The following is a 12,470-nucleotide window of genomic DNA, read 5'->3' on the forward strand; positions in this document are numbered from 1 at the left end:
GTGAATTCAGAGGAAATAGAATGCTGCATATACGGCCAACTGATACTGCCTGATAAACCCACCACATTTTGCTTCTGATATGGTAACCCCTGTGATTTCTGTCCTCAAAGCCACAGATCCTTCTGCCTGATTCAGCACTGCGTGAACTTCGGTCTTCAGAGAAAGGATGTTATGGGCTGGTTCCGGCTGGTGGGCACCCAGGACGGTTGTCATCACTGTGCCTGTTGTCAAGTGTGCATGAGAATCAGTCCCTGGACTCCAGGGCAGTGTGATGGCTGGAGGTCAGCGTGCTAGGAGGATTGTCGACAGGAGGGGATGTTGGTGATGTGCTGGAGAAATGGGTTGGGACCAGATTCTGAAGCCTTTACATGGCTATTAGGGGCTTGGAGTTTGTCATATAGAAAATGGAGGGGTGTTTTAACAAGAAAGGGAATGAGGTAATCAGGTTTGTTCTTTGTAACCATAATGTGGGGGCCCCTGGCTTCTTATGGAGAAGGTAAGAAACTAGCAGAGGCAAACTTGCGAAGTAGAGTTGTTCTGATTTGAAGGCTTCTTTCTTGATGGTCAACTCTTCCCACCTTTCTTTAGATACTATTTTAGTTTCCTAGGGCTGCTGTAACAGATTATCAAAAACTGGGTGGCCTAAGACAACAGAAGCTTACTCTCCCACTTTCGGAGGCGAGAATCCAAATTTGGTCAGATCACGCTCTTCCTGAAGGCTCTAGGGGAGGATCTGTTCCATCACTCCAATCTCTGCCTCTGTCGTCACATGGCCTTCTCGCCGTGTCTCTGTCTCTTCTCCTCTTCTTATAAGGACATCAGTCATACTGGATTAAGTCCCCCCTAGTGACCTCCTTTTAACTTGATTACATCTACAAAACCCCTTTTTCCGAGTCAGGTCACATTACAAGTACTGGGGGTTTTAGGACTTGAACGTACCCTGTTTTCGGAGGAGGACACAGTTCAACCCACAGCAGACACTTATTTGCTGCACCTTATTGCTGTAGGGCTCAAGGAAGCAGTGGACTTGCTGCTGGAATGGGTCCACTAGTTAACTCACCTGTGTGATGTGCTCTCGGGGAGGGTTAGGAAACTGCTGTTATACCAACAGCTCACTTAAGTAATCATGCAGGGTGGGTGCACAGGACCAAGCAGCAGCAGGTGGGGAACTGACCGAAAAGAGCAGTTAGGGTGCTCTTGCAGGTGAGAAATAGTGAGACCTCGAGTAAGTTGTGGCTGTGAGAATAGACAGCAGTGGGCAGAGTGGAGGAACGGGTCTGAGGTAGAACCAGTAGGATTGGATGTCGGGGGAGGAGGGACTCAAGGCTTGTTACCAGCCTGTTGGAAGATGTGAGAGTCAGTGTGTGTGTACAGGGATGTAATATCTATCTGTGTATTATATATGTATGTGTTATTTTGGGGGGTAGGATAAACAAGGCCTTAGAGACAAGTTTTTCTTTCTTTGTCTCTCATCAGTTAACTCAAAAGATGCTTGATTGTGCTGGAAAGGAGAATAATAAACTGGAAATGATATGGAAGAAAGTGAAGAGCAACCTTGGAAATCCATGGGGATTAAAGATTTTTTAAGGAAAAATGGGGAAAAAAGAAAATTTTGGCCCACAGCCTTCTGAGAAGTTTCCTCTAAATGGTGTGTAGTTGTCTCAGGGCATGGCATCCACTCACCTAAGTGGACTTCTTTTTTTTTTTTTTTTAATTTATTTATTTTTATTTTTGGCTGCATTGGGTCTTTGTTGCTGCGCGCGGGCTTTCTCCAGTTGTGCTGAGCAGGGGCTACTCTTTGTTGTGGTGTGCGGGCTTCTCATAGCAGTGGCTTCTCTTGTTGCTGAGCATGGGCTCTAGGTGTGTGGGCTTCAGTAGTTGTGGCACGCGGGCTCAATAGTTTTGGCTCGCGGGCTCTAGAGCGCAGGCTCGGTAGTTGTGGCACGCGGGCTTAGTCGCTCCGTGGCATGTGGGATCCTGCCAGACCAGGGCTCGAACCTGTGTCTCCTGCGTTGGCAGGCGGATTCTTAACCACTGCGCCATCAGGGAAGCCCTAAGTGGACTTCTGACACAGCCCTCCAGGCCCTTCATTCAGGTCCATTCCAGGCCCCGCCCCGCCCCCAGGCTGAGACTGGGCCACTGGCTGACCTCGAGGGAGACTCACATGTTCTTTGTGAACATAAGCTGCCAGGTCCTGGCATCATCCTCATAATGTCCTCTTAACCCTTTAGTAGCTGGCTTTTGCATCTCTTACCTGATCTGGTTTTCACAACCTTGGAACAATGGAAAATCCCGTGACAGGGCAGAAGAACTGAATTTCAGTCCTTTTGGATTTTTTTCTGGGAGTGGGGGTTAGCGTTTGCACAAGACGCTCAATTTCTCAAAGCTCCGTTTTCTCATCAGCAGTGAACCAACAACCCCGTTCTTGTAGGATCATTGTGAGGATGAACATCAGACAATGTGTGTACAGTGCCTGGCTCAGCTGGTGCACAATACATATTCATTCCCTTTCCCCTCCTTTTCCATCTCCTTTCTTTTTCTTCTTCCAGGTTTTCTGACTGTTGGGGCCAGAGCTCTTTGCCATTCTATCCCACTGGAAATAAAACGTAAATAAATTAAAAAATAGAGAAATTATAAACAAATTCCTGTAGAGGGTTTGTTTAAACTCACTGGAATCAACGAGAAATTGCATTGTCATCCGAAGGGCTAGATTAGGGGTTTGGGAGTAATCGAAGCAAACCCTGAGGGTGAAGGCGAGAAGGAAATGTCAGAATTATAATCGGGATGAACGTAGATCGAATTTGAGAGACAGAGTCTGCTGCTATCTCTGTCGCTTTCCCACTGTGGTCAGTCCCAGCTGCTGTTACCTGCTTGTTCTTCCAATAGAAAACAACTCCGCAGAGCCTCATCCTTCTGGCACCCAAGGTATTAATGCAGTTGCTGGCGGATCTGGTTGGCTAACCAGGCTCAAGTGCTACCCAGGGTGCTGGAGCACTGCCACCACCCAGGTCATCCCGGCAGCGCCCCTGGGCAACGTCCACTTGGACTTAGTTTCACTCTGCAGTTAGAAAGCAGTGGCCTACATTTCCAGCTACATAAAACTGGGAACGTTGATCTAGTCAGGCCTGCCCCTTCAGCCTTCTGTCTCTGTGCTCTCCTGTGTTTCCCTGACAGCATTGCTTCCCCAGTGCCCTTCTACTTGCTCACATCCCATCCCCAAATCCCTGATCAGAGGTTCCGTGTCAGAATCCCTCCCACAGAGGTGTTAGCTCAAGGTGCATAGATAACAGATACCAGAAAGCTTACTGCCACCCAAAGGGCCATCCACAGGGATTTTTGGGTGGATGGCTTCTTCAGCAAGTAACTCACCCTCTTAGAACTTCTAACTCCTTGTTTGTTACATGTAAATTACTAATATCCAGCCTGCCTATGAGGACTGTGAGATGATGAGTATGAAATCACTTTCGAAATTGCAAATGGTCTTACAAATGTGAGGGATATGATGAATCAACAGTGAAAACAGTCCTTTGAGGCCTTTTACAAACAAAGGCATTTTTATGTCTTTAAAATCTTGCCACTCACAAATTTAATATTTGAGGTTTTGCCAACCTGGGGAGCAGTTGCATAGCAGTTTGCAGTTTCACTGAGGTGTATGTATTTTCGTCCCTCCATAAATGTGAATATCTCCCAGGAGGATGAGAAGTGAATAGATGAAGTAGTAGAAGTTAAAATAAGATTACGTGACAGAGTCTTTAAAGATTCATTGAAACAGATATTTGGGGCTTCCCTGGTGGCGCAGTGGTTGAGAGTCCGCCTGCCGATGCAGGGGACACGGGTTCGTGCCCAGGTCCGGGAGGATCCCACATGCCGCGGAGCGGCTGGGCCCGTGAGCCATGGCCGCTGAGCCTGCGCGTCCGGAGCCTGTGCTCCGCAACGGGAGAGGCCACAACAGTGAGAGGCCCGCGTACCGCAAAAAAAAAAAAAAACAAAAAACAAAAAACCCCAGATGTTTGTGCAGTATCTTTTATGCCCCTATCAAAGGGCTCTGGTTTATTGGGAGTGAGACAAAAAGGTAAAAATAAGAAATATACTGTGTAATTAGGTAAGCCATAAATACACTGATAAAATAATTAGTAAGCATAGCAACAACAAAAAACGCATACCAATATACACCATTATTATAAACAGATTCTGTAGCCTGGCGCTCTAGAAGAACTTCTGGAATTAAGTTTAATTTTATTACATTTAAATGGGGGGAAAACAGTCCCACCCGAGACTATGCAGATGCAGTTACAAGTGGGCTTTGTTGTTTGTTACAGGTGTGAGTGTTTATTTCTCTCCCATTTAACATTCTGGATGTAGACAGTGCAGGGTTGGTGTGGAGCCCTGCAGTTGTCTGGGTTGCAGGCTCCCTTCCATTTCTGCTCTGCCACCCCCAGGGTGTGGCACTGGTCCTTCTGGGCTATGGCCACCACCTGCCAATTTGGAGCAAGGCGGGTAAGGGGGTCACGCCCCCTCCCTTCTTTATGACGCATCCTAAGACTTGCACACACCCCTTCCACTTCCGTCACCCGGCCACACCTAGACGCACAAGAATCTGGGAATGAATTCTTTATTGTGAGTAGCTATGTGCCCAACTAAAAGCCAGAGATTGTGTCACTCAAGGAAGGGGAGCACAGACGCTGGGGAGCAATGCGCAGGTGCTCCCACCGTTCAGCTTCCTGTCTGCCCAGGAGCTGATGGTAAGGGAGGAAGAGAGACAAGTTAGTGCAAGAAGATTGTGACTCAAGGCTTATCCAATCTGTCAGGGAGTTCCTGGGGCAGTTTAGTGCTGATGATATTTTTGGTTTCACTAAGAAAAGGTTTCGTTTGAATTAAATTATTATTGAATGACCTTTTTGACTTTCTGTTCGATGTGAAGGCTGCTCAGAGGCAGCTGTTTGAGAATGAAGAAGCAAGTGCTGACCTCCTCTGTCCTGACACAACTAGACCTCGGTGCTGTTGGAGCCGGCCTGGTGCTCACACCCCTGGCCCCAAACAAGGCTCCTTCTGAAACCATGGTCAAGTGAGGCCAAGCAAGGCCGCAGCGGAACTTCGTCTAAGCACAGACTAAAACAGTTCCCGTACAACCCACGATACCCACCAGACATCTTCTCCCATGCTAGTAGGAGTAGCCGCTGCTTCTTTACCATTTTATGGTCTTCTCTGTCCTCCAGTCAGCGCTCCCTGTAGATAACATTTATTGAGACACTCAATCATAGAATTGCCACGCTTTCTGACAGCGTCCAATCTAGAGCAAACCCTTGTTTCCTTAGACCTCCCTAAAAACCACCCAACCAAAGAGGATCCTGGAATAGGTTCTGTGGAAGGGGTGATACTGTCCTGTACATTTGGAAAATCTGTGTTCGTTTAAAGGAGACTTGACCGCAACCTGGGGCCAGTTTCTTAACCTCTGAAAGCTTCAGTTTCCTGATCTATAAACTGAGGATAGTAATATCAACTTCACAAGGCTGTGAAGGTGCTTTGTAAAATTACAGAGCACATTACAAATCTAAGGAAGGCATTTAATGACGAATTCTATTTTTCTAAAATTCGATTTGAGCCAAGGTCAATGATTAGCTCAGTTTATAACTTAATTTACATGAGTAAGTAATTTTGCATTCATAGTCGCCACTTATCTGTACTTACGGACTGGGAGCTGGATCCCTGGCCATTTCTACCCAAACCAGGGCAGTTTCAACAGAGCCCTCTTGAGAGGAAATCTTTTCTGAAAAGATAACAACTGTCATTTGAGTAGAGAAAATGAAAAAGGCAAAAGTCACATTATGATTTATTTTGTGTCATACCTGAGTAGTTAGAAGAGAGCCCCTTTTTAAAAAAATTTATTATTTATTTTTGGCTGCGTTGGGTCTTCGCTGCCGTGCGCGGGCTTTCTCTAGTTTTGGTGAGCGGGGGCTACTCTTCGTTGCAGTGTGCGGGCTTCTCATCGCGGTGGCTTCTCTTGTTGCGGAGCACGGGCTCTAAGCGTGCAGGCTTCAGTAGTTGTGGCCTGTGGGCTCAGTAGTTGTGGCTCGCAGGCTCAGTAGTTGTGGCGCACAGCCTTAGTTGCTCCGCGTCATGTGGGATCTTCCCAGACCAGGGCTCAAATCCGCCTGCATTAGCAGGCGGATTCTTAACCACTGCACCACCAGGGAAGTCCCAGCCCTTTCTCTTAACAGCCCTTGTAAAATTTTCACTGGGCTTCAGAAGTCTAAAGGAAAACTCTAGAACTAAGAAATATTTCAGCTCACTATTTCTCAGGGTCACTGTCACCCCAGTTTTGTGAAGAGATGAAAAGAGGCTACCTGAAGCAGTGGAGTAGGAATCCACTCTGCCTTTTGCTTTATATGTGACCTTGGCCAAGTACCTGACCATTACTTTCCTCATTTAGAAAATGGAAATAGAGATGCTTGCCTTACAACTGCAGTTGTCTCTTGGGGGACTGGTTCCAGGACCTCTGCAGATACCAATATCCTCTGATGCTCAAGTTCCTTTATTTAAAATAGCATAGTATTTGCATATAACCTAGTACATCCTCCCATGTACCTCAAATCATCTTTAGATTACTTATAATACCTAGTACAGTGTAAATGCTATGTAAATAGAGGCCAGCATGTGGCAAATTCAAGTTTGCTTTTTGGGACTTTCTGGAATTTTTTTTCCCCAGTATTTTTGGTCTGCAGCTGGTTGAATCTGTGGATGTGGAATCTGCGGATGTGGAGGACTGACTGGACTTCAGCCATCACTCCAGTAGGATAATGTATGTGAAAACTCTTAGCTGCGCAGTGCCATATATTCAGGAAGGGAACCATTATATTCCTGGTGGTCGTATTTTATTGGGAGAGAGCCTGCAGGGCTGCTTTCGTATAACAGACTGCATTAGAGTGCTGACTTCGTGCCAGTTGCGTGTATGATAAATGGTGCCACCACTCTTGCAAGGTCTGTAGAGGGCCAAATTAAAGGAGACGTTTGTGCCTCGGTGTCAGTACTTGGAGACATAACCCAGCTGTGGGTTACACTGCTTAGTCCAAGGGGAAATCTAGAAGGCGCCGTAGCCTCTCGCTTTTGTGTTTCGGACAATGGATTTCATCAAGGTGGCAGCTGCTTCTACCAGTCAGATTTAGACTTGATTGGAATCTGAAATTGAAGGCTTTCTGTGCAGCACGGAGCTTACCTGTTAAGCTGGTTTCTAGAAAAACCAACCAGGGTGTCACATTTTCTTTTATGTGCGAATCAGTTAATATGGTAGGTAGCTTGGAGTGATGCTAAGGGCTAGTCTCACCAGACAACTGCTGAGAGCATTTCCTTTCTCCACCCTAGAGATGCTCTAGGGTAGCAGACTAAAGTCATAGGTGCCCTGGCCACAGTGTCATTTTCTCTTGGGCAGAAGTGGAGATACCTTGACCGGTCCTTACCTTCCCACACCATTTTTATATTTGAATTGCCAAAAGTCTTATTTGCCTTCAATACCTTATCTTTACATATGTACAGACCTTGTATATGCAGTTTATAATGCACTTTACATCTCGTTGTTCTATTATAAATTTAATAAGATCAATCAAGCCCAAACCCTGAGGGGTGCCAAGCACTGTGCTAGGTGGACTCTGGGGATGCAGAGAAAAGGGGACAGATTTCCCCGTCCACATGGCACTCACAGTCAAGTCAGAGAATCAGTTGTATTTACATCTAATTAATGTCAAGACCGCATGTCAAACCCAGCCCTCGAGATGCGTCCCAGGTTTAGCACATTTCTCTTAATGGTCCTTTGAGTTTGGTTGTGACGCTCTTTTCGTGGATGAGGAAAGTGAGACCAAGTGGCTTCTGTGGTCGCCCAGCTCAAGTGGTCCGACCTGTAAGCACTGGCCTTTTCCACCCCTACACACTACCCCGCTGCTCTTGCCTTGTCAGCGCGCTTTCGTAGCATGCTGCCATATCAAGGTGACAGATGCCTGTCTCTGTTAATCATATAGAAGCTATATTTGGGGTTGACCGCTCTCTGCAGACATTTAGCAAAGCGCCTTAGCTATCTGGATACCTCCTAAATCTAACTTCACTAGCTAACTGATCTCCTCATTGGCCGATGGTTTCTGTTCACTTCAAGGTGTACTGTTTCTAACCTGTTTCTGCTTCACTTTTCCCCACGTCGATGCTCATCCTGCCCGGGACCTGCCTGAGGTTTGAGCCACATCCCATCCTCATTCCCTCCAGTGGAAGCATTACCCTTTTTTTTAGGTGTTCTTTGCACTATTTTAGAAACAGGTTTGAGGATGGGGGGAAGGTACATTTTGCAAAGTATTCATAATTAGTGTGAGGGTGTAAATTCGGGAGAAGTTAATCGATTAAATGGTACCCCTGATTCTCTCTTATCTCACTGATCCCTCACTAACAACCCTGAGAGGGTGGGAACAAGGGAGTTTAAGTAAATCCCCCAGGCCACCCAGCCAGAAGTGGCCGAAGAGGAAATGTGAGTCCGTTCTTCCAGCTCCCAGTCCTGGCTTTTGCCCTCTGCCAAGTCACGGCAGAATATGGACTCAGTGATAATACAGTTGGCCCCAGTGCTGAGAGTGGTCGTTACTCGCTTTATTCCTTCCAGCATCCAAGAGCATCTTCTCAGTTATAAATGATAGCCTCCAGCATTAGCCCTGAAGACACCGCTGAGGGTCCCAAGTGCTTTCACCCAATTTCCAGGCTCCTGTTAAATCTCTGAGGGGCATGAGTGCATCACAAATGAAGGGTAGCCTTCAAGATTGCAGCCGAGGGGGATAAGATTTCCTAGGAACGAGGACATTTCAGAGGAAAGAGAAGGTAAACTCTAGTGACTGCCAAGTTGTCATAATATAAATGGGGAACTTATTTTTAAGTGCTCAAATGTCCATATACATAGTAATTTGGAGTCCACATTTTCCTCCAAAGAGAATGCTTCCTGGGCTGTTGTGTACATTAACTAATGTAGGTCCTTAATTGAGGATATATATATATATGCATATATACACACACATATATATGTGTATATATATATGTGTATATATACATATATATGTGTGTGTGTGTATATATATATATATATATTTGGCTGCGCTGTCCATGGTATGTAGAATCTCTTAGTTCCTCGACCAGGGATCAAACCTGCGCCCCCTGCATTGGAAGTGCAGAGTCTTAAGCACTGGACCTCCAGGGAAGTCCCAAGGAGACATTTTAAACAAATTCTGAGGATTTATATGCCGTCATTGCTAAAATGTAAAGAGAAAAAAAAAGTATAAAATAAGCCCTCTCAAAGAGTTTGTTATTTCTGTTACTCTTGTTATGATTGTGATTTTATCATTTGAATGTTCCCTTAGAGTTAGTCTATGAGCCCTTCAAAACAGCCTACCCACATTCTTCATAACCATACCTCCAACCCAAGGTGGGCATTTTTGGAATTTCTTTTTAAATTAGAACCTTGGAAGGCTTATAGCTAGTAAGCCATCACGGGTTTCTAGATCTGCCAGCTACCTTATTGTCTTCAACCAGCGTCAACTTCCTTTTACATCATGTGACCCACTTCCAGATTTTAAAAACTGTGACAGCATCAGAGATAGATTCACTTCCTCCTGTGATTAAGTCAGAGAGAGGGGTGGGTGGGAAGGATGGGTGAGTGAGAGTGGTGGTGGAGACTGTTAAATGGTTTAAACTTTTGGTGGTGTCTTTTGCCCATAAAGAGTTAGGAAGGAGGATGGCCTTCGGTGTGGGCAGGGCGGACAGAGCCCTGAGAACAGGAAAGCCCAGTCCACCCTCAGCCGTCCTCCAAGGACTGGTCTTGTCAGACCTACTGGTTGGGAAGAGCTGCCCTAGATTATCTAGGAGAGATTCAAGGGGACCCTTGTCCAGACCTACTGGTTGGGAAGAGCTGCCCTAGATTATCTAGGAGAGATTCAAGGGGACCCAAAGCCCAGGCATTTAATGCCTGGGCTTTACTTGATGATAAATCATATTGTAGCTAATTGATCTGTAGGAAACAGTTGCTCAAATGCCTTTTCAGCTTCTCAGTGGCAACAAAGTATATGTGGCAAAGCTCTTACATTAAAGATTTAGAGATTCCAGTTAGGATATTTAAAACCTTATGCCAGGTGGGAGATAGTATCGTATACCTCACACCAAATTGCTGAGTCTTACCGCTGGGCATTAAGATTTTTTTATAAGCAGTGTTTGAGGTGGAAGAGAACAATTTTTAGAGAAAATGTAGTCAACTTCATTTAAATGGCATAAATGATGATTATAGCTGATTGTTGTCTGACAGAGTTTGGGCTGGTGTTTCTAAAACGAAATTAACTACAGAGTTCTGGAAATGGGGTCATCAGGTTAGAATTCAGTTGTCTGCGAAGATCAATGATTTCTGTCTTCTCAGCTTACCTGGCAGGCAGGGGTAATATATCACAACTAGGTGTGAAGTGCATTTGCATTCTTTTTTTTAGTAGTCACCAGCGCATTCAGTATTTTTACGTAATGAAAGAATTGAACATTATGGCAACAAAATTCATTCTTCACACTGGAACTACCACTGCATATTTAGGTAATTAATTGGTAAACCTTTCTGTCTTAAAAAAATAATAAAATCAGTATATCCCCAGGGCCTGGCACAGTACCTAGCAGAGGTGTTTTTTGTTTGTTTTTTTTAATAGATCTTTATTGGAGTATAATTGCTTCACAATACTGTGTTAGTTTCTGTTGTACACCAAAGTGAATCAGCCATATGCATACATGTGTACATATTTCCCCATATCTCCTCCCTCTTGTGTCTCCCTCCCACCCTCCCTATCCCACCCCTCTAGGTCGTCTTAGAGCACTGAGCTGATCTCCCTGAGCTATGTGGCTGCTTCCCACTAGCTAACTGTTTTACATTTGGTAGTGTATATATGTCAATGCTATTCTCACTTTGCCCCAGCACACGTGGGTTTTTTTTTTTTTTTTTTGAGGTACACGGGCCTCTCACCGCTGTGGCCTCCCCCGTTGCAGAGCACAGGCTCCAGACCACAGGCTTAGAGGCCATGGCTCATGGGCCCAGCTGCTCCGCAGCACGCGGGATCCTCCCGGACCGGGGCACGAACCCACCCCTGAAATTACTATTATCGATGCCAATTCTCATTTATGTTTATGAATCTTTAGGAATTTTGGAGTATACTTTATAGTCCATTACTCTAATTAAGAGAAGAAAATTCTTTTTTTAAAGATATTTATTTATGTATTTGGTTGCACTGGGTCTTACTTGCAGCTCCAAGGCTCCTTAGTTGTGGCTCCAGGGCTCCTTAGTTGTGGCATGCAAACTCTTTGTTGCAGCATGCATGTGGGATCTAGTTCCCTGACCAGGGATCGAACCTGGGCCCCCTGTGTTGGGAGCATGGAGTCTTATTCACTGTGCCACCAGGGAAGTCCCAGAAAATTCTTAAATGTAAACTTTTTACCTAAAAACTTTAATTTTTCTAATGGTGTTTCAGCAGTCGTTATTAAAAATCACTAGCCTAGGGGCTTCCCTGGTGGCGCAGTGGTTGAGAGTCTGCCTGCCGATGCAGGGGACACGGATTCGTGCCCCGGTCCGGGAGGATCCCACGTGCCGCGGAGCGGGCTCGCTGAGGCTGTGCGTCCGGAGCCTGTGCTCTGCAATGAGAGAAGCCACAACAGTGAGAGACCCGCGTACCGCAAAAAAAAAAAAAAAAAAAAAAAAAATCACTAGCCTACAAATATATTTCAGGAAGGGGCTCCAGGCTTGTGTAATATTGACAGGGCAAGAGAATCTTTGGTTGCCGAATAAGCTCCCTGGTCTTCCTTTCTGTGCTAATTTGCTGTAGAGACAGTTCGGGCTTCTTTCTAAGGTTCTGTCCCAGCCACTCTGGTTGTGGAAATGGCCATCTACTGGTAGCTCTTGTATAATAAAGTCCTATGAGGTAATATTTTTACACAATCATTTTTAGCCAAAAGAAAATGTTGGCGATCTCAGGTGGTGACAGACTCCCTCGTGGGAACGAGAATGGCTGGAATGGAAGGTAGGGCATAAAGAAGGTCTTCCCTCTTTGTGGCTCAAGAACAATTGTGGGCAGCCTCTTTGAGCTGCTCAGTTGGATTTCATCCTTTTCACAACGTTGTTCTTTGCCCTTGATCCACTTGTCCCCACCTGGCTTTAAGCTCTCTGGTCCAAAAGGACCGACTTCATGTCCACCTTTTAAATAGATACTCATTCAGCAGCACTGCAGCTGAAGTAGAGAGGAGGGACGAGATTGGCGTGGGGAATGAGGCTCACAGGCACCTTGATGGAGGGAACCAGAGACAAACGTCCCACACATAACAGCTTTGCATATGGACAGACCTGATTTCCGTGTATGCATCTTTCTACGGGGCTGTCTGGGCCATTAAGAATCACCCTGAAAAAAAAAAAGAATCACCCTGACTCATACTTCTGG

The 12,470-nt window shown here is 45.6% G+C and overlaps 1 protein-coding gene across 1 annotated transcript in view; it reads left to right on the forward strand.

Moving 5' to 3' along the window:
* MYO1E (myosin IE) overlaps window positions 1-12,470 on the forward strand; it is a 202,140-nt gene that overhangs the window by 53,353 nt on the left and 136,317 nt on the right. The gene's annotated exons all lie outside the window — the stretch shown is intronic.

The sequence above is a fragment of the Stenella coeruleoalba genome (assembly GCF_951394435.1).
Source record: "Stenella coeruleoalba genome assembly, chromosome: 2".
In the NCBI taxonomy this organism is placed as follows: Eukaryota; Metazoa; Chordata; class Mammalia; order Artiodactyla; family Delphinidae; genus Stenella; species Stenella coeruleoalba.